This window comes from Adiantum capillus-veneris, chromosome 15, assembly GCF_014529385.1.
Source record: "Adiantum capillus-veneris isolate H3 chromosome 15, ASM1452938v2, whole genome shotgun sequence".
Taxonomy (NCBI): domain Eukaryota; kingdom Viridiplantae; phylum Streptophyta; class Polypodiopsida; order Polypodiales; family Pteridaceae; genus Adiantum; species Adiantum capillus-veneris.
Genome location: NC_140945.1, coordinates 75,658,270 through 75,679,654, shown reverse-complemented (window position 1 = coordinate 75,679,654; position 21,385 = coordinate 75,658,270). Strand labels below are relative to the sequence as shown.

General features: G+C 40.2%; 4 pseudogenes; 2 read left to right on the top strand and 2 right to left on the bottom strand.

Annotated features, from left to right (window-relative positions):
* The first annotated feature begins 288 nt into the window (after positions 1 to 288).
* On the top strand, positions 289 to 816 carry LOC147440912 (uncharacterized; annotated as a pseudogene).
* A 5,205-nt stretch (positions 817 to 6,021) lies between these two features.
* Positions 6,022 to 7,779, bottom strand: LOC147440911 (uncharacterized; annotated as a pseudogene).
* Positions 7,780 to 9,474: 1,695 nt separating this feature from the next.
* On the bottom strand, positions 9,475 to 9,957 carry LOC147440910 (uncharacterized; annotated as a pseudogene).
* Positions 9,958 to 10,717: 760 nt separating this feature from the next.
* LOC147440909 (uncharacterized) lies at positions 10,718 to 11,466 on the top strand (annotated as a pseudogene).
* Positions 11,467 to 21,385: the final 9,919 nt, after the last annotated feature.

Below are 21,385 nucleotides of genomic sequence, written 5' to 3'. Positions count from 1 at the left end.
ATAAACTGGGACTGTCTATCTCCACTAGGTGACTGTAGCATCAGATCTCTATGTCTCTACATCTCTAGAAGAAAACATCCAAGCTGTCTCTAGTCTTTGGACTCCATGAGCTCTCTGAGTGTAGGTTATTCTGAAAACAAGGCAGTGTAGTGGCTCTATTATGAGAGAGACAGAGAGAGAGAGAGAGAGAGAGATCTAGTTTAAATATTTCAAACTAAGAGGTCCCAAACTCAGCCTACCTCGCAAGGATTGGCTTCTCCCCATCGGCACTACACGTCTTGGACGTTTATGGGTGCGCGTAAGTCGCTGAAAATCATTGTTTTTTGTGTTTTTCAGTGCTCTGCACTTGCTATTTTTTGGCGGACAGCAACGGATTTACTGGGTTTTTTGGATGACATCGACATTTCGGAGGCTTATACACTTCTCGAAAGTGTTTTGGAGGCATCTCAGGCTGTTTTCTCGAGCTGTTTTGAGGAGGAGTCCACTTGCGGTTGCGTTTCTGTGCCTATTCGATCTTGGAGTCTTGCATCTCTCGTATGTGGCGTACCTTGCCCTCTGAGGAGGACACTAATCGGAGTTGCAAATTATACCTTACGGCTTCTCCATGTTCCCAGAGAGTGCCAAGTTGGACAGTGCTAACTGGTCCATATGGAAGACAAAGGTGCGTACTATATGTATGTACAACGAAGTTTGGGATTGGCTCGAGGATGCGGCATAGGCGGTTATGCCTCACCGAGCGGAGGAGGACTATACACATGGAATGGCAGACGAGTGGCAAAAGATAAACCGCACGGTGTTTACTTTCCTTTTGCTTAACCTTTCTGATTCTATCCTTCAGGAAGTCAGAACGGAGTCACATGCCCATGGTCTTTGGAAGAGACTCTCAGATCTCTTCGTAGACAAGTCTATTGGCCATATTATGAGATTGGAGAAGGAGCTCTACCAGTATATCCAATTCAACTCTCTCTCAGGGTTGACCCGCACGATGCGAGAGCTATGGTATGATTTGGTTGCGGTTTGAGGCGAGATGACCTCTACTCGGATGGCACAACAACTCCTATTCAAACTTCCAGACAGGTTCGACTCTTTCTACCAGAGTCTCATTCAGTCAAGGTGTACCACGCAACCCACTTGGGAGGAGGCTCTTTCCCATCTCATGCAGATTGAGAGCCGAGCGGAGTTTTATGCCGGAGGTGAAGGTGAGTGTTGGAGTCTCTTTGATTGCCTCACAGGACCTTGCCTTGACCTCTTCACAGTCCGGTGCTTGGATTGTGGATAGCGGTGGGACCACTCACATGACTCCCATGCGGGAGTGGTTCAGTTCTCTTACCTCTTCATCAGATCAATACATTACCTTGGGTGATTCTCACTTGATTCCAGTGGCTGGGACTGGGAGGATTCCTATCTGCCGCTCTTTAGTAGACCCCAAGTATAGTGCGGTTGATGCGCTTTTCGTCCCCGACTTAGCCTTCAACCTTCTCTTAGTTTCCTCCTTGGACACCTTGGGAGCTTTTGTCACTTTTGGGGATGGTAAGGTGATTATTAAAGATGGTGCTACAGGTCCAATTCTTGCTAGAGGGGAGCGTGATGGCTGGTTATTCAAGCTCAAGGCTCTACTCTCACAGGGCGCGGTTTCATCTACACTTTGGCATGCTAGGTTTGTCCACCTTAGCTATGCGATGTTATAGCGCGCGGCTAGGCATTCCTTGGAGGAGGGGATTCCATCAATTTGCTCTACATTGACAATCTGCAAGGCTTGCCAGAGACAACAGCAAGCATTCAAGCTTCTAAAAGAGAAGCCTACTACAAAGCCACTCCTTATTTTATCGGACTCGAGAAAGTCTTTTCAAGGGCAGTGTGATGCATGTGGCAGCGGTATTGGTGCAGTTCCTATGCAAGATGGACATGTTATTGCCTATGAGATCAGGGTATTGAGAGGGTCATAGCAGCTTATGCAGATTTACGCGAAGGAGTTGCTTGCCGTTATTCATGCTCTAGAGTCATGGAAGCACTATCTTCTTGGAGCGGATTTTACTGTGCAGACTGATCATCAATCATTGCAATATTTTCTCACTCGTGCCAAGCTTTGTGAGAAGCATTTGTCATGGGCCAACTTCTTGTCTATGTTTCATTTTCAGCTTGTGCATGTTGCGGGCAAGGAGAACGTGGTAGAAAATACCTTGTCTAGGCACCCACATGTAGCGACCGAGTTGGATGAGATGCAAGATCATTACAATACAGATGCGGATTTTGTTGAGCCCTATGACGCTCTTGTTCGTGGCGAACATCGTGATTCCTTTTATGATGTTTTGTGGAAAGCTTTGCGTTTATCGACTTCTTCGACAGAAGGTTATGACAGAGAGTCATGCACTACCCTATTGACCTGTATTGACCAAATTTTGGTAGCAGAACAACTCCAAACTGGTCCCAAACAAGTTCCCAACCAAGAACTCACTTGCTTCGACAAAAACCCTCTAATTCCAACTCAAGAAGAGCAATTACAGCTCTCTGGAATTGGTTTTTCACTTGTTTCCAGCCCCAACGCTTCCCAAAAGTGTACTCTGACAATTGGGCATTGTTTCCAATGTTCCAGGCATCCATATGACTGCAAAACAGTCCAAAAATGGCAATTTCAGGCCGCTGTATTTTCTGGTTATGGCCTGTTTTTGACCTGTTTTCACCTCTCTAGTGTCCTTATACTGTTCTCTGTACCTTGGGCCATGTGTCCCTTGATTCCGGCATGATTCCGAGCACCAAATTGCCCCCAAATAGCTCAAAAGCAGCAGCCAAACAGTGCTGATTTTTGTACCTGCTTGGCGAGGTAATTAACTTCACATGTTCCTATATAGGGAGGCTCTTGCCTCAGCAGCAAAGCATCAAAAATCACAAGATTGTACATTATCAATCTGATGAGCCAGTCAAAAAGCTCAAGAGAAGCATAGATGCCGATTGTACTTTAGAGAAGGTGATTGGGTTTTGCTTCGATTTGAGAAGGCGAGAGTGCCTCGTGGAAGATTCATAACGCTTTCCATGTGAGTCTTCTTCGACAGTTCATGGGAGAATTGCGGGAATTAACCCGAGGACAGTCCACAACCCGAGGTTGATGAGCTCGACAAAGTATTACACCCTGAGCAGATTCTAGCCCACAAGGAAAGGCGCCAAGGAGGTAGTCTAGTCCGATGTCGTACATCCAGGTGGAGATATTAAGTTAAAAGATTGATCAAAGCCGTTATCTATCTCTTTGACATATATGCCAAATGTGGTGCACTGAAGAAAGCACGTAAAATGCTTGTGGAGTGTGCTTTTGAACGTTGTCTCTTGGAAGCCATTAAAGCATAGACTCGAAGTGAACGGAGGAGGCTGACTTGGTAGATACGCATATGATTTTAGAACTCTACGTAGTTTTGTGGGAGGAATACCATCACATGATGGCACTTTGAGAGAAGGCCAAGAGCATGGTGGATACATTGGAGGGACGAGGACTTTTGCTGCTCCAATCCCCGATGACCTTACTCTTGTGGGACCAGCAAAATATTACAAAGACGATGGCCAGTCAATCAAGTTTAATACTTTCCATGGTGGGATGGATGAGGTAAAGGCCTTAGCCTTTATCCACTAGCTCGACAATGCCTTTAATGGTGAGAATTTTGCAGAGGCTGCCAAACTTCGCAAAGTCGCTACTTTTTGAAGGACGACACGCACTCATGGTGGAATGGCCTTATGAACAACCGCATTCAGCCGAGGACATGGGTGGATTTCAAGAGAACATTTGCAGCTATCTTTATGGCTGTGGCTTTTGAAGCGGATGTGATAGCAACTTGGAATACACTCACATCTTGGTTGCTCGACTATGGAATAGTACATATCAAAGTTTTGGAAGGCACAGTTGCCGATGACTTCGTTTCGGAATGTTACTCTTAAGGAGCAAGTTGAGTGACTTGTTATAGGATTGCCAAAGATACTCGGGAATCATTGTATCAAGTCCCGGGTTCGCACTATACATCAGCTAACATTGGTCGACAGGCTTTCTCTATGTATACCAAGACAGCCCAGACTATGGCTGATCTTGATGAACCAGAACCAGAACCAGAGATCGTCTTCCAGTAGATCCCATCCATCTACAGGTTTAGTACCTGATAATCCGGGATCAAGGGATGCGGATGCGAGTTTAGAGCTGCAGAGCATGGGGTCAGGTCCGAGAACATCAATTGCTTGTTTTCTTCGATCCGGGGATAAGGGCCAGTTTTATTACACCAGAGCTAGCTGAGAAGATGGGAGTAAAGACGAATGAGATAGGGCTTGCATATACATCTACTATGACTATTCGTTTCTTCGCAGAGATAGCAACACCTTTGCATGATGCAAGATGGACCTATTATTTTCTATAAGAGCAGGGTATTGAGAGGGCCAGAGCAGCATATGTAGATTTACAAGAAGGAGTTGCTTGGCGTTATTCATGCTCTAGAGTCATGGAAGCACTATCTTCTTGGTGCGGATTTTACTATGTAGACTGATCATCAGTCATTGCGATATTTTCTCACTCAGGCCAAGCTTTGTGAGAAGCATTTGTCATGGGCCAACTTCTTGTCTATGTTTCATTTTCAGCTTGTGCATGTTGCGGGCAAGGAGAACGTGGTAGCAGATACCTTGTCTAGGCGTCCACATGTAGCGACCGAGTTGGATGAGATGCAAGATCATTACAATACAGATGCGGATTTTGTTGAGCCCTATGACGCTCTTGTTCGTGGCGAACATCCTGATTCATTTTCTGATGTTTCGTGGAAATCTTTGCGTTTGTCGACTTCTTCGACAGAAGGTTATGACAGAGATTCATGCACCACCCTATTGACCTGTATTGACCAAATTTTGGCAGCATAACAACTCCAAACTAGTCCCAAACAAGTTTCCAACCAAGAACTCACTTTCTTTGACAAAAAACCTCTAATTCCAACTCAAAAAGAGCAATTACAGCTTTCTAGATTTCTGGTTTTTCACCTATTTCCAACCCCAACCATTCCCAAAAGTGTACTCTGACAATTGGGCACTATTCCCAATGTTCCAGGCATCCATATGGCTGCAAAATAGTCCAAAAACAGCAGTCATTGAGAAAATTCTGAATGTATTGTGCATCACTGTGTTTGCCTTCCTGTTAGCTTGGGAGTCAATCTTCTAGTATGTTGTTTGGTGGTTCACTATGAAGGTACCCTTGCCACCGTGTATACAACCAAAGAAAGAAAAACGAGTCTGAGGGGAATCGAACCCCGACACTAGCCATATGAGGCTATCACCAAGAGACTCCCCATCACCCACCCTTATTAGTATGATTTTCAAAATAATAAAAATCTTGACATACAATAAATTTCTTTGAGATAAAATCTTACCCAACATAAGTTGAGTCGTGAGTTGACATCTAATAAGACTAGTAGTCCTCATTGTCATCTTTGAGATTAATCGTCAATAGAATCTCGTCTTCATTATCCTTGTGGACTTCCTCAAACTCCTCCGCCATTAAATTTGTGTTTACATTCATTTCCATTGTCCGCTCGACATCCATCATGTCTTCCTCTTTAGTGTCTATAGTGTCAGAGCACGAATCATTGTCGTTCTCATCATGTACAATGTCATCATGATCTGCAAGGAAAATTCTACAATTCTCTGAAGTCAATGTGTCTAGATTCGGGGAAGGAACAATTTCTTCTTGATTTTCTTCCTCAAGATCAACGCTATCAAACAAGTGTCGACCCCTGGGTTGGACATGCACAACATGCCACCATGGATGAGCATCTGTATTCTTGAAACAGAATGCTTGTTCAACATGAGGTGGCAGAATGTAAGGCTCTTTTGTTGCATGCATTAACTTTGAGGAGTCGATGGACCAAAATCTGGATGGTTCTCGTCTCATTGTGGCATTATTGCCTTTATACTCGGCACGAAACCAATCCACCTCAAAATCACCTGTCAAAATGCACGAATCAAAACTTTAGACTTATGCATAGCTTCAAGAAACTACAAGTTATTGATTCATGAAGAGAGATTTCATTTTACCTGCTTGAAGATACTATACGATACTTCATAAATACCGACAATGGTTCCCACATAACCAAGTTCACTGTCTACAAGATTTGTGTCTCTTGAACTGGCACGTGATAATTGCTTGAAAGAGGCAACAACGCAAGAATCCTGAGTTAGACGTAAGTTGTCAATGTCTTTTATCTGAAGATGTTGCCCATAAGCCCACATGTTGGTATACATTCGAGCCTAGAACAATAAAAAATTATATAAGAAAAAAGAGAAGATTGAAGCTTATTTAGTTCAATTTTTGAAACCCAAGAAGTTACCTTTCTTTCACACCCGATCATATACTCTCGTTGTTCCCTTGAGATTGACTCATGATCACTAACCGCACGTTGCATACGGGTGTATAACCAATCCGTGAAAGAAGATACATTCTGCTTGTTATTTACATTAGTTTGACATCTAGATCTTCTCTTTTTACATCTGCCAACTCGTTGGTTTGCAAGCTCCTCTTCATACTCATCAACAAATTGTTGCATGCATTCGCTATTATAGACAATGAAAGTAGAAATATCCAAATTATCTTGGATGCTAAGTCGAAAACAGACTCCCTTACCAGACAGTACCTCGTCTGACATGATAGAAGAAGACTCATTTGTCCACGCACGCGGAGCTTTAGAGTCCGTTTGTTCAAGATATTCTGAAACGTAATACATGCATTCTTGAATCTTCAAGAATCCATCCCTCTGCCATTGAACCCTCAGGTCTTGCTTTTTGACGTACATAACCTTTAAGTACGCCCATAAATCTTTTGGCCCAAAACGTCCATCGAGTAGAAACAACACCGGCGAGCTCTATCTCGTCCACTAGATGGACTAGAAGATGGACTTGAATATCAAAAAAGGATGTTGGAAGTTCCTTCTCCATCAAACAAAGAAGCTCTATACATTCACGCCTCTTTTGTGGAATTATTTGTTTGTCGATCTCTTTAGCTGTAATCCATCTATCAGTAAGTTATCAAGAAGACATTAGAGAATGATTCAAATAAGTTATCAACTAAAAATTCTCATTGAAAATTAAAGAGCCATAAATATATACCTTGCAAGCGATCCAAGACGATAAATTACATCTCGAACTCCTTGGGTAGTGCACCCATCAATAATAAGGGGTAGAACATGCTGCATACATGATTCATCCAATCAAGAAAATATACAAGAAACTAACTATTTACAAAGATCGTTGTAGATTTACCTTCACAAAGTTGTGCCAATCATGTGTTTTTAAACCAGACAAGCTCTTGTCATCTAAAGTGAACATGTTTCTACAAGATGCTCCATATCCCGTGGGTGTACGAATTGACTGAATCTTCATGTTAACTGCCTGCAACTCTTCTGCTGTAAGTACCCATGGAGCAGGCTCATAAGTTGTCTCATTTCGAGTTTCATCATAAAGTGGCCATAGATTGGGCTTTGAGTTTTGATCTTTTAAGTCATGTCTTACTGCCGCTGTGTCTTTTAAGCCAACGAGGTGTTGCCATAATGAATGACCAACATTCTTGAATATGTGCATCAGATCAAGAAGATGACATATCTTCAAATCCTTCCAATATTCCAAAGTGTACCATATCGAAGGACTTTGAGCTAAGGAACGTTTTTCTCTGCCTCGCGCCTTCACACCATTATCGTCGTCGTCGCTTATGATCTCAGACTCCGGATCAATAGCTGGTCCAACAGTCCACTTTAGATACCAATCCTTTGGTGTCATTGGTATTGGACATCTTCCTTCTTCTACCAAACCATTAAAATGTATGGCTTGCTTTCTGTTTTGTAGATGATGATCTTCAGGTAAAAATCGTCTATGTAGAAGATATATATTTTTGTTGAGATTTTTTCTATAAATCGATTTTAACCAATCACCACAAACAGAACAAGCTTTATAACCCTTCGTACATATCCCTGCATGAAAAAAATAATGAAGGTGATTAACGCATTAAAAATCCTAGCATATGATATAATTTATATATAAAAGCACATTTACCTGAGCAAAATCCATATCCTACAAAATCGTGGATAGTCCATGCTAAAATTCCACGAAAAGTAAATTTTCTCTGATGAATGCTTCTAGACATATCAACGACATCAATCCCTCTCCACAATTCTTGAAGATGATCGATAAGAGGAGCTAAATAAACATTCAAGTCTTTAACTTGTCGTTTTTCGGGAATCAAGAGTGAGCATTAGATGTTCTTTCTTGATGCTGAGATATGGGGGTAGGTTATAATTGATAACTACCACCGGCCATGTAGACCATTTACTTGATTTCATAGAAAATGGATTCACACCATCCAATGCTACATCCATCTTTAAATTGCGTGGTTATTTTGTAAAATCTGGCCATAGCATTTCAATATGCTCAAATGCAGGACTATCCATTGGAATTCGCATTACTCCATCTTTGCTTTTGTGCTCTGCTCCCCATAACAGAAGCTTAGCTAGTTCGGGACTTTGAAACATATGTTTTATATGTGGAGCGAGGGGAAAATGTCTCAACACCTTTCTACGGACCTTACCTTTCTTCTGTTTATAACGAGACGTTTGACATTTTGGACATGATATATCGTCCTTGTACTCATCTCTATATAAAATGCAATCGTTGGGACATGCATGTATAGAAGAATAGTCAAGTCCAAGACTACTTATCATCCTTTTCACCTCATCATGTGATGTAGGAAGGATATTGCTTGTCGGCAAGAACTTCTAAGAGAGTAGTCTGCAAGTTGAACAAAAACTATGATCAATAAAAATCACAAAAGTTTAGAATTCTAGCAAAAAAATATGTTGTATTCATACATACTTCAATAGTGCTGAAGTAGATACATTACTCCATCCAAAATGATTCTTAAGATTAAGTATAAGTAAGCTTGCACTTAGTCGTGTTAGCTGGCTTCCTGTGTAGATATGCTTTAGAGCTTCTTCTTGAAGATATTTCTCAGTTTTAGGAATATTTGTATTATCATTTTGATACCAATCCTCAATAAATTCAGCCATGCCATCGTCATTATCAAAGATATCAGCACATCCATTAAAATCCTTTGAATATTGTTCTTTAAGTCTTGTATACGTGTGAGGATCACTTTTGCGTAGGATCCTCATGCACTCTATAGACATGTGAGATCCGCCATGTGGATGTTGGTTTGCGACATTATCAATGTCATAATCCGGAATCTGCATAGGCAAAGAAGATTGTATCATTAGAATGTTTAGACAGGCACACACATATAAGTAGCACTTTTCCTTATAATTCAAATTGCACTTTGTTACACATGTACAAACATTAAAATAAAAGACAAGACGATCATCACAATAAATCCGAGATAAAAGAAACAAGATGTAAATTAAAGTGTAAAATTAGGATACAAGAGTCCAAAATAACATTAATAATTTGTATACAATGAAGTTTTTAATCATAATTTGTTAAGGGTGCTCACGGAGGTCTACGCCATCCATAGTTTACAAACAATTCATCACCAGCCCGTAATGGTCTGATAGCATTGACAACAATATATCGTGGTACAACCCTACTCATATGTCCTGGTTCATGACTATTCTCACACTCCACAAATGTGCAATTGGTTCTTGCACTCATCCCTCGACTACTGTTGATTAAACCTGCTATGTTTCCTTGAGAGTAAGGTCTTCCATCAACATAGAGTCTTTGTCCTTCTGCATGTATAATCCCTCTATCAGAAAGAGAGGCTGCATTGAGACATAAACCATATGTGTTCATGCTCTGGATGTAACGAGCAAGCCGATGCCATGGAACACATCCATATATAGGTCCACAAAAAGACATAAGGGTGACCTTTGAATGAGGGGGAACGTGCAAATCCTGTGCAATAAAGAGGCCTCGTCCTGCTCCACTGATGGTGGACGGAGCAATCATGTAGCGATTGCCCCAAAAGCTAAAAACAACTCCATCTAAAGGAAGTGATCCTCCCTACCATCCTCCGTATCGCCTTCGATCGTACGTCTGTACTAGAGCTTGCAAATGAGTAGGCAAGAGGTGATCTCCACTCGTCTCAGCGTCCAAAGCAAGAGGTAGAGGCTGCCGAGAAACCTCGAGTTGCAACAGCTGATAAATGACTTGTCCGTGTCGTGTGCGAGGGACATGTGCACCACTAATAGTGAAGTCATCCTCCTCATCAAGTGAAGGAACCTACATATATAATAGGTTCTATTACATATCAATTTTTTGTTAATAAAATTTCAATATGAAAATAAGAGAGATCAATCACATACCATAGGTCGATGTCGCTCCTCAGGAGGTGGTGCTCGCTCAAAAGTACCATAAGTCATCTGATGTGAAAAACACTCCCGTCTAGGTCTCCGATATGTGCCACAACAACGAGTGCACCAACATATAATAGACTCGTCGTAGTACAAATCATCATAAATGGGTTCATTTGCATCCCAATCACGAGTAGTTGGGGGTGGCGGTGTACCCTCTGACCGATCCGAATCTAATTTACATTTAACATAAAAACAAGAGACATTTATCAAAAAAACAAAATAAGAACTCAATAAAAGTAACATAACGTTGAAATCTAACAAATCTTACAGTATACTCTAACGCTTATTCTAATGAAAAAATAAGCAGACGCTACTATTTGGTGGAGACAAACAAGAGGAAGGCGTCTATTTGCATGGAGACATGGCAGAACTACCACAAGGAGATGCGCTTACGCATCACTTTTCCTCAGTAGAAGGTGTGTGTTTTTGCCAACATATACTAGAATTATTAGAAACTTATCTATTATACGATTCTCTAATGTATGTTATTTTATATAATCAGATCTACATAAGAGGCAGCACGAAAGAGAGTGGCTAGTGGTCACACATCTAGACTAGGCCGGATGGGACGAGATGGATTCGTGGCCACATTTGTGAGTATAGACCCTTCAAATTTGAACTTTCAAAGCTAATATTAGCAAATGAAGTTGACAACAAGTCTTTGGTTCTGTCTTACTACAAACCAAAGACTATGGTCATCCACCTACGATGCAGGAGATAGAGTACGCTACGTACTACGACTATCGGGCTTTGTGCGCGACGCTTTCTGACAGGCCAGATCCACTTGTGAGTATGATTGTTTATTTTGTACTTTGTTTTCATGCAGATTGTAATATGCTGCTATTTGATTTCACTACTAATAAGGGAGCAACATGGCGAGGCCGATCCAGCAGTGGTGGCTCGACAGGAGGCAGAGGGGCGACGCCAAGAGGCTAAGAGGAGCGGCGATCCGGTCAGTGATGACAGACCTAGGGACGTGGTTGGAGATATCCACAATCGTAGTGCCACGGGTGATGCTGATGGAGATGACACTGTTGGTCACCACACAGATGCTAGTGATTGTTCTGGTAGTGAGCACGGCTCATATAGTGATAGAGACTAGGGATTTGTTTGTTGTATATTTGAGGATGGAGACGAGACTTGTTTTGTATATGCGGCTGATGAGAGTAGATATTTGTTTTGTATATGCGCTGATGAGACACGTTTTGTATATGCGCTGATGAGACTCGTTTTGTACATGCATTTTGTATATGAGCTGATGGAGATGAGACACTTGTTCTATATGTAAAAACCACGACAGTAGATATTTTTTAGATCCCTAACTCAATTAAATCTTGTTGCTTGAACCCAATCTTGATTTTTTTGTCGTGCAAAATCTCTTGAAAATTTTAAGTCCTATACAAGCACATTGAAACCAAGGTTCTAGGTGCTCCAACTGTGTCCATACCATGTCATTTAACAATTCTAGTTGATCTACGTTCAAAGTTTGAGGATTTTAATGTGTTTGTCTCAAAATGTCAATATCAAACTTTTGTCATAGTTTTCTACAAGGTGTATTCATTTTTATTTTAGCTTGTAAAGTCAATGTTTTGAAAACATCAACCATAGTCTTACAAGGGTCCACTTGATGACTGTAATTCTTGACCATGATAGCTTCCAAAATGCAAGATTATATTTTTTAAAAGATCCCCTAGTTGATATGTTTGATCACATTAAGAGGGTTTTCTTAAATGCATTGTCTAATGCAAGTAGCATTTAATATAAATTTTTCAAAAAGGGACACCTAAGTGTCCTGTTTTGGTACCAAACTAGCGTTGAAACGTAGTTTATTTGTTTTTACATTAAGAAAAACAAAACGTGGCTGGTCGATGAGTCATTTTTCAAGTTTACAAATATTTTTCTATGTCACACTCTAATATTAACAAGCTTTTTATTTCCATAGTTTCTGCACAGATATGAGAATATACGATACTTATTAGATTCTACGTATCATGTACAAAGTTGGGTACCAAGTACAAAGTATCGGGTCTGAACTATGAGGTATCAAATTCTACGTACCAAATCAGAATATATATCCTATTGAGGCGGTCCGGGGCAGGCAACAAGAGAGGCGACCTCTAAACACCCCTCAAGGCTCCCGTGCTGCTCAATTGGGGCTGGGGCAAACACAAGCACAACAAAACAACAAACCCACAGCCAAACCCAAACAAGATAGGGGCACCACCTAGTTATGGTATGCGAACTAGGACGCAAGAGAGATTTTGGCACAACCAAGAAGATGCACCACACAACACACACAAGCAACCTCACACCAAGACACACATGAAATGGACCAGAGAGAGCTAGAGCAAAGGGAAGAGAGAGAGGAAAGGATCTTGCGTAATACCTTATTTGTGACTTGCAAATGGAGATGGTTCGTTATGATGCTATCGTAGAACTTGTACAAAAATCACTCAATGCTTAGTGATTGCTAATCATTGCCAAAACACACACACATTGTCTTAGGGTGTGGGAGGCCTCTCACCACAATACCCTCTTACAATGGACACAAAACTGGCAATGAAAAACACACTAAAACACTTTCTAAAATCAAGATCAACCGATAAAACTCAAAATACATAAGTCACCTTGAATTCACCAAACCGTATTGCACAAATGGAAGGACGAAGATTTAAACGTCGAATCACGCCTTTGATGCACCAAACCTCAATTTATTGATGATGAAGGAGCATGTACAATAGTGGTTTTGAGATTTGTGGAACTCACGCTCTCTCACTTGCAATGTGTAGCTTGAAGGCTTCTCTCACCAAGAGTGAAGCTCACAAGTGGTTGCTACACCTAAGTCTCTCCTCACGCATAGAGTGTTGGGGTGCTATGTGAGATGTTGGAGGTTGTTTTACAAGAAGGAGAGGGGCCTATTTATAGGTTGGAGACCCCTCATTAAGATTATTGAAAATCCTAATTTACAAGCTAACAAATCAGGAATATGATTTTTTTGAATATCAAAACATTGCGGGCCTTCTTTGTCTGCTTGAGTCATGGGTGTGGGCTCAAAAGAGAGCATTATTGATGGTAGAGAAGGTGAAAGTAAGTTTTAAGGAAGGGGAGAGAGAGAGAGAGAGAGTTACTATACATGTCTTGAGGTGAGGTGTCTTTTATGGTTAGGTCAATGCTATTTTGTGTTAGTATGTTAGTCGTTAGTAATCACTAGAAAGTTAATGTTACATTTACAATGGGTAGAGTGAGTTGATTTGATGAAGGAAGAGGGGTGAATTAAAAGAGAATCATTGAGATGGTGAAGCTTTTAAGAAGCTTGAACTCACCCTTGTGTAGATTGTGGAAAAAATGACCGTTGGTCTTCTTCTTCTTCTTCGCTTCTTTACGCCGCCGCCATGGTTGACCACCACGATGAAAAGAGGATTTGTTGATGAAAAATCCTCAATTTGCAGAAGTTATCATGGTTAAGATGCTGAATTTTAGATATTTTAGGAGAGGTAAATGAAATTGTAACATAGAAGCAATAGAGAGAGACATGGAGAGGGTGTATGTATGTAGAGGTTCATAAAAGAACTATAGGGATGAGAGAGAAGGGTAATGGTGAAGAGGGTGGGAGAAGCCATAGAAATTGCAGGTTTGAGTGAGGGAAGGAGAGGGAGGGATGTGTAAGAGTGAGTAGGTGTGTGGAAGGGTGAGAGAAGACTAAGGGCTACTTGTGAGAAAAGTGGGCAAACTGGGGTCCACTCAAAAAATCATAGCTCACCGCTGGTAGCTCCAAAAATCATGAAAAACTTTGAGGTGATTATTCAGAGCGTGGGCTACATTTTCTCTTTTGACCACCGCTCCAAATTCGGAGTGGAGATAGGTGCCAAAATTCTCACCAAAAAGCCTGTTTTTTATGCCTGCAAAAGTCTTTTAGTGGCCCCCTCCTTTGTTGAATTTGTACAATGCATCCAAGAGTGAGCCCCTCCTTTGTCATATTATAATACAAGGCATTCAAGTTGCCCTTGACCCATGCATGGAGGAGGATTATTGGTGAAATAAGAAATATATACATGGTGGGACTAGTGTATGGACTATTCATGGACTTTAGCTCAATAAGCACATGGTGTTAGAATAATGAGTAAAAATAATAATAAAAATATGGAGGAGTTATGGATATGGAAAGATATTGGAATCATATGATATGGTCCCTCCTTGAATTATTTTGGGTGAAAGAGGAAAAGGTATGCAAGTAAATAATATAATAAAAGTAACCAATAAGTAGAAATCAATTTTTTGTTTTCACGAGGGTGAGGGTGAAAATGTGGGAGTGATTTGTATAAAGGAAAAATATGAGGTTAGAGTATGTACATATTGGCAAAAAATATAATTATGGTGTAAGAGGATGAAAGAAGGTGTACATAGGTTTAATAAAACACACACCTAAGTAGAAATATTTAAATAAAATACCAAAATAATTATAAAAAATCCCTATATTTAGGCCATATATACAATGAAATATTTACACACAAAGAGGCCATAATATACTTTTATTTTTTTATTTTTTTTGGCTCACCTAGCCCAGTGACTAGCTAGCTGAGGGTTTTTTAAGAAGATATGGAAAAAGTCCCCTAGTTCACACACGCCTATTTACAGTGAAATGGTAGGGATAGCCATAGTGTTTCGGTGATTTTGGTAGGGTGAGGTAGCTTACTATGGTAATTATGGAGAGCCGAAAAATGGCTATCATTAGCCCCCCCCTTAGATAATGGTACATTCATGTACCATTTATCTGATCATACAACATGTATATTATGTAACGTCTGTCTTTGTCTGCTCTTATCTTTGAAGAACCTTTGTTGTATGATTAAAAAACCTTGTGTGATATGGAAGGTTCTCCGAGCCAATAGCAAGATGAAATGAAGTGACGGAGTAAACCTCCTCCATTGAGAAAGTTTCCATAAGCACCCCCCAGGATCAAAGATCTTGAAATATCTTTCCCAAAGCCAGATGTATGGTATGGAATCACTTACTGATTTTGGTTGAAGAAACTTGTAGATTTTACTGTTGTCCATCATTGCATCTATCACTATGAATGTGATATAAAAGATTGGTTGCTCTTCCTCCTGTGTAAAGTTGATGTATCTGCTACGATCTTCAAGAGCTTGTATGAGCGAATTCCTGAACTGTAGCTCATAAAATTCATTCAACCTGGGTAGGCTCACCAAGTCAAAAATTATATGGCCTTCATGATTTAGGAAAGCTCGATCCATGCTTCCAGCTGCTATTGGAAGGTATTGCAAATAGTTTACCACATAAGTAGATAATAGACGAAGGTTTCTATTGCTTCCAACACATTGGAAGAGAATAGATTTTGGTACTGATTGATGAGATATCCACATGTAGCAGTCAACAAGTTTTTCATCTATGATGAAGACCAGAAGCATCACAATGTGCGACCTCCATACAACAAAGAACCAAGTGAATAAGATTTGGAAACATCCGTTTATCACCAAGTATTCATGTCCTCCTCCACTTAAGAAGGTATGGTGCCCTCGATGAAAGGTATATGTGAAGAGAGGAGAAGTTGACTTTGAAGAGGTGAAACCCAATATGAAGATGATTGGGGCTTCAAAAGCTTGGATTTCCTTGCTAAGAGATTGTCCCATGAATGAAGAGCCACCCACTAAAACACCATTGAAGAGAATGATACCCTTCTGATAGTTTCCTTTTATGATTTTATCTTTTACTACTCTCCCATGTTCTTCATCCCCTTCTAAGCCCCCCCTTTGGCAAGGTTGTAACTCCTCACATTGTACCACCTCAAAGGTTGATGGAATACTGCTTGATTTTGTGAAACATTTGGCTTCTTGCATGATAGGTTCCTCTATGCTTAACATACATGGGTCATACCAATGCTTTTCAACATCCTCAAACACTTCTTGAAGATTATACTCACATGGATTCAACTCACACTCTTCTACTTCGTTTTGGAGTTGGCTTTCCATGTACACAATCATCTCTTTATGATCAATGTGGTCTATGATCTCTCCACCTATGATTTCATCTTCTTCTTCACTCTCTTCTTTTAGACAAGATACACTCTCAGAACATTCCATAAGATCAAGGTTACCTTCAAGGTCTTCATTCTCCATCGAGTCATGTTGCACAAAAGCTTCGTCTGCTCGGACTAGAAATTGATCCTCCACCAAAGGGTTGGATATATCCATTATTGAATCATCAATGCCATTTGAGATATCTTGTGTTGATTTTCGCATGCTTGTGATAAAGGTAGAAGAAAGAGATTCCACAGTTGAATCTTGGCCACACACTTTAGCACTTGAATAATCAGCTAGCATGTAAGTAACTTCTTCAACATTTGTCGGAGTAGAAGGAGACAAGTATGGCAAAGGAGATGACTCCTTGATAGAAACACTTTCATGGTGGTTGGTTCTTCTAGCATGATGGAAACCATTTTTGATGTAGAAGTACTTGTGAAACTTCCTTCGGGCAATAGTGACCGCTTCTTCAAAAGTAGAGGGTCCACTACAAGTAACCTTAGTCTTAAGGAAAGGAGACAAACCCGAAATAAATTGATCCATTTTTACATAATCTGGAAATGTAGAACTAAATCCACATCCTTCCCATTGACGAGAAAAAATATCCTCATAAGCATAGTAGTCTTCACCATGTTGTTGAAGTCTCCGTAGTGAAGCCCATGCTTTCTCCATTGTTGGAACTTTAGAGAATCTGGCCTTCAAAGCTTTGGAAATTTGGGTATATCCATCTTCAATCTGAGAAGACATACTCCAAAACCATTGCTCAGCGTTGCCTCTAAGGCATAGCAATAGAAAATCCCCTTTTTCAATGTCATCCCTTTTACCAAGGATATGACAAACCATTCTAAAATCAGCAAGAAAATCATCAACATCTTCTTCTAGATTTCCGAAGAAGATTGGGATATCATCAAAGGTATAGCGTTTCATAGTCTCTCAATGCTACAACCACACAAAGATTAGTTCCAAACAATCATCAACTAACTACACAAAGTTTTGAAGGGTCTTTCAGCATGAATTCTAGATTCTTATGTGAAAATGTTTTTTTCCTTTCTTATGTTATGCATAATCCGAACCATATTCTAGATCAATTTTTGTTTCCTTGAAATTAAAATCGGTCATACATGTTTCCATGATTCATATAATCTACTTGATTATGCTGAAATTTAAGCATTCATGCAATACAACAACAATAAGTACACGATCGCTCCTCAGTGGGGGCACCAAAATTGAGGCGGTCCGGGGCGGGCAACAAGAGAGGCGACCTCTAAACACCCCTCAAGGCTCCCGTGCTGCTCAATTGGGGCTGGGGCAAACACAAGCACAACAAAACAACAAACCCACAGCCAAACCCAAACAAGATAGGGGCACCACCTAGTTATGGTATGCGAACTAGGACGCAAGAGAGATTTTGGCACAACCAAGAAGATGCACCACACAACACACACAAGCAACCTCACACCAAGACACACATGAAATGGACCAGAGAGAGCTAGAGCAAAGGGAAGAGAGAGAGGAAAGGATCTTGCGTAATACCTTATTTGTGACTTGCAAATGGAGATGGTTCGTTATGATGCTATCGTAGAACTTGTACAAAAATCACTCAATGCTTAGTGATTGCTAATCATTGCCAAAACACACACACATTGTCTTAGGGTGTGGGAGGCCTCTCACCACAATACCCTCTTACAATGGACACAAAACTGGCAATGAAAAACACACTAAAACACTTTCTAAAATCAAGATCAACCGATAAAACTCAAAATACATAAGTCACCTTGAATTCACCAAACCGTATTGCACAAATGGAAGGACGAAGATTTAAACGTCGAATCACGCCTTTGATGCACCAAACCTCAATTTATTGATGATGAAGGAGCATGTACAATAGTGGTTTTGAGATTTGTGGAACTCACGCTCTCTCACTTGCAATGTGTAGCTTGAAGGCTTCTCTCACCAAGAGTGAAGCTCACAAGTGGTTGCTACACCTAAGTCTCTCCTCACGCATAGAGTGTTGGGGTGCTATGTGAGATGTTGGAGGTTGTTTTACAAGAAGGAGAGGGGCCTATTTATAGGTTGGAGACCCCTCATTAAGATTATTGAAAATCCTAATTTACAAGCTAACAAATCAGGATTATGATTTTTTTGAATATCAAAACATTGCGGGCCTTCTTTGTCTGCTTGAGTCATGGGTGTGGGCTCAAAAGAGAGCATTATTGATGGTAGAGAAGGTGAAAGTAAGTTTTAAGGAAGGGGAGAGAGAGAGAGAGAGAGTTACTATACATGTCTTGAGGTGAGGTGTCTTTTATGGTTAGGTCAATGCTATTTTGTGTTAGTATGTTAGTCGTTAGTAATCACTAGAAAGTTAATGTTACATTTACAATGGGTAGAGTGAGTTGATTTGATGAAGGAAGAGGGGTGAATTAAAAGAGAATCATTGAGATGGTGAAGCTTTTAAGAAGCTTGAACTCACCCTTGTGTAGATTGTGGAAAAAATGACCGTTGGTCTTCTTCTTCTTCTTCGCTTCTTTACGCCGCAGCCACGGTTGACCACCACGATGAAAAGAGGATTTGTTGATGCAAATCCTCAATTTGCAGAAGTTATCATGGTTAAGATGCTGAATTTTAGATATTTTAGGAGAGGTAAATGAAATTGTAACATAGAAGCAATAGAGAGAGACATGGAGAGGGTGTATGTATGTAGAGGTTCATAAAAGAACTATAGGGATGAGAGAGAAGGGTAATGGTGAAGAGGGTGGGAGAAGCCATGGAAATTGCAGGTTTGAGTGAGGGAAGGAGAGGGAGGGATGTGTAAAAGTGAGTAGGTGTGTGGAAGGGTGAGAGAAGACTAAGGGCTACTTGTGAGAAAAGTGGGCAAACTGGGGTCCACTCAAAAAATCATAGCTCACCGCTGGTAGCTCCAAAAATCATGAAAAACTTTGAGGTGATTATTCAGAGCGTGGGCTACATTTTCTCTTTTGACCACCGCTCCAAATTCGGAGTGGAGATAGGTGCCAAAATTCTCACCAAAAAGCCTGTTTTTTATGCCTGCAAAAGTCTTTTAGTGGCCCCCTCCTTTGTTGAATTTGTACAATGCATCCAAGAGTGAGCCCCTCCTTTGTCATATTATAATACAAGGCATTCAAGTTGCCCTTGACCCATGCATGGAGGAGGATTATTGGTGAAATAAGAAATATATACATGGTGGGACTAGTGTATGGACTATTCATGGACTTTAGCTCAATAAGCACATGGTGTTAGAATAATGAGTAAAAATAATAATAAAAATATGGAGGAGTTATGGATATGGAAAGATATTGGAATCATATGATATGGTCCCTCCTTGAATTATTTTGGGTGAAAGAGGAAAAGGTATGCAAGTAAATAATATAATAAAAGTAACCAATAAGTAGAAATCAATTTTTTGTTTTCACGAGGGTGAGGGTGAAAATGTGGGAGTGATTTGTATAAAGGAAAAATATGAGGTTAGAGTATGTACATATTGGCAAAAAATATAATTATGGTGTAAGAGGATGAAAGAAGGTGTACATAGGTTTAATAAAACACACACCTAAGTAGAAATATTTAAATAAAATACCAAAATAATTATAAAAAATCCCTATATTTAGGCCATATATACAATGAAATATTTACACACAAAGAGGCCATAATATACTTTTATTTTTTTATTTTTTTTGGCTCACCTAGCCCAGTGACTAGCTAGCTGAGGGTTTTTTAAGAAGATATGGAAAAAGTCCCCTAGTTCACACACGCCTATTTACAGTGAAATGGTAGGGATAGCCATAGTGTTTCGGTGATTTTGGTAGGGTGAGGTAGCTTACTATGGTAATTATGGAGAGCCGAAAAACGGCTATCACTATGTACCAAGTATCAGATATCAGAACATACGCGGCGCATCAAATTCTACGTACCATGTACCAAAACCACAAAGTACCAAGTACCAAATCTACCACTAAAATTTTTTCTTTGTTTTCTTGTTAATTTATTGATCCATGTACTTCAAAAGTGCACCAAAAATTAGCATCGTAGTTTATTCGTTTTTACATTAAGAAAAACAAAACGTGGCTGGTCGATGGGTTAATTTTTAGGAATCTTTTTCTATGTCACACTCTAATATTAACAAGATTTTGATTTCCATAGTTTCTGCACAAATTTGAGAATATACGATACCTATCAGATTCTACGTATCACATACAAAGTCGAGTACCAAGTACAAAGTACCAAAGTATCGAGTTTGAACTATCAGGTATCAAATTCTATGTACCAAATCAGAATACATATTACGTACCAAGTACAAAGAGTCAGAACATACGCGGCGCATCAAATTCTATGTACCATGTACCAAACCACCAAGTACCAAGTACTAAATCTAACACTAAAGGTTTTCTTTGTTTTTTTGTTAATTTATTGATCAATGCACCGTGTGGCCAAGGGATACAACTCGCTGAGAGCTCACAACCTTCGTCGATTGGCGAGCTCCATAGTATGCAAACGTGCCCATCCGCGAGGGGGGTGCTTCTACAACCCTAATAGATGTCCATGTTTTTTAAGTCCAGAAGCGTTGTTTTTATGTTATGATCTACTTTTAACATGCTTATGATTCTCTAGTTTCTTCATAAGTTTTGGATTCTACGCTACGCATTCTAATATCCCAATCTAGTCGAGCATCAAATAACAAAGCAACAAGAGTGGGATATGTGTGTTTACCAGAATTCATCCTTGCCATTGAAGTAGTTATCTGAAATTCCTTGCGCACTGATCCAATCAACTTTTGCAAATAATAAAAACTCCATAAGCAATCACGAACTCAAGAAAGCGAGCGTGTGTATGTATGTGTATGTCAAAGAGAGAGAGAGAGAGAGAGAGAGAGAGAGAGAGAGAGAGAGAGAGAGAGAGAGAGTGCACTACTAGCTAAACAAAAAGAGAGAGAGAGAGAGATAGAGAGAGCACTACTAGCTAAACAAA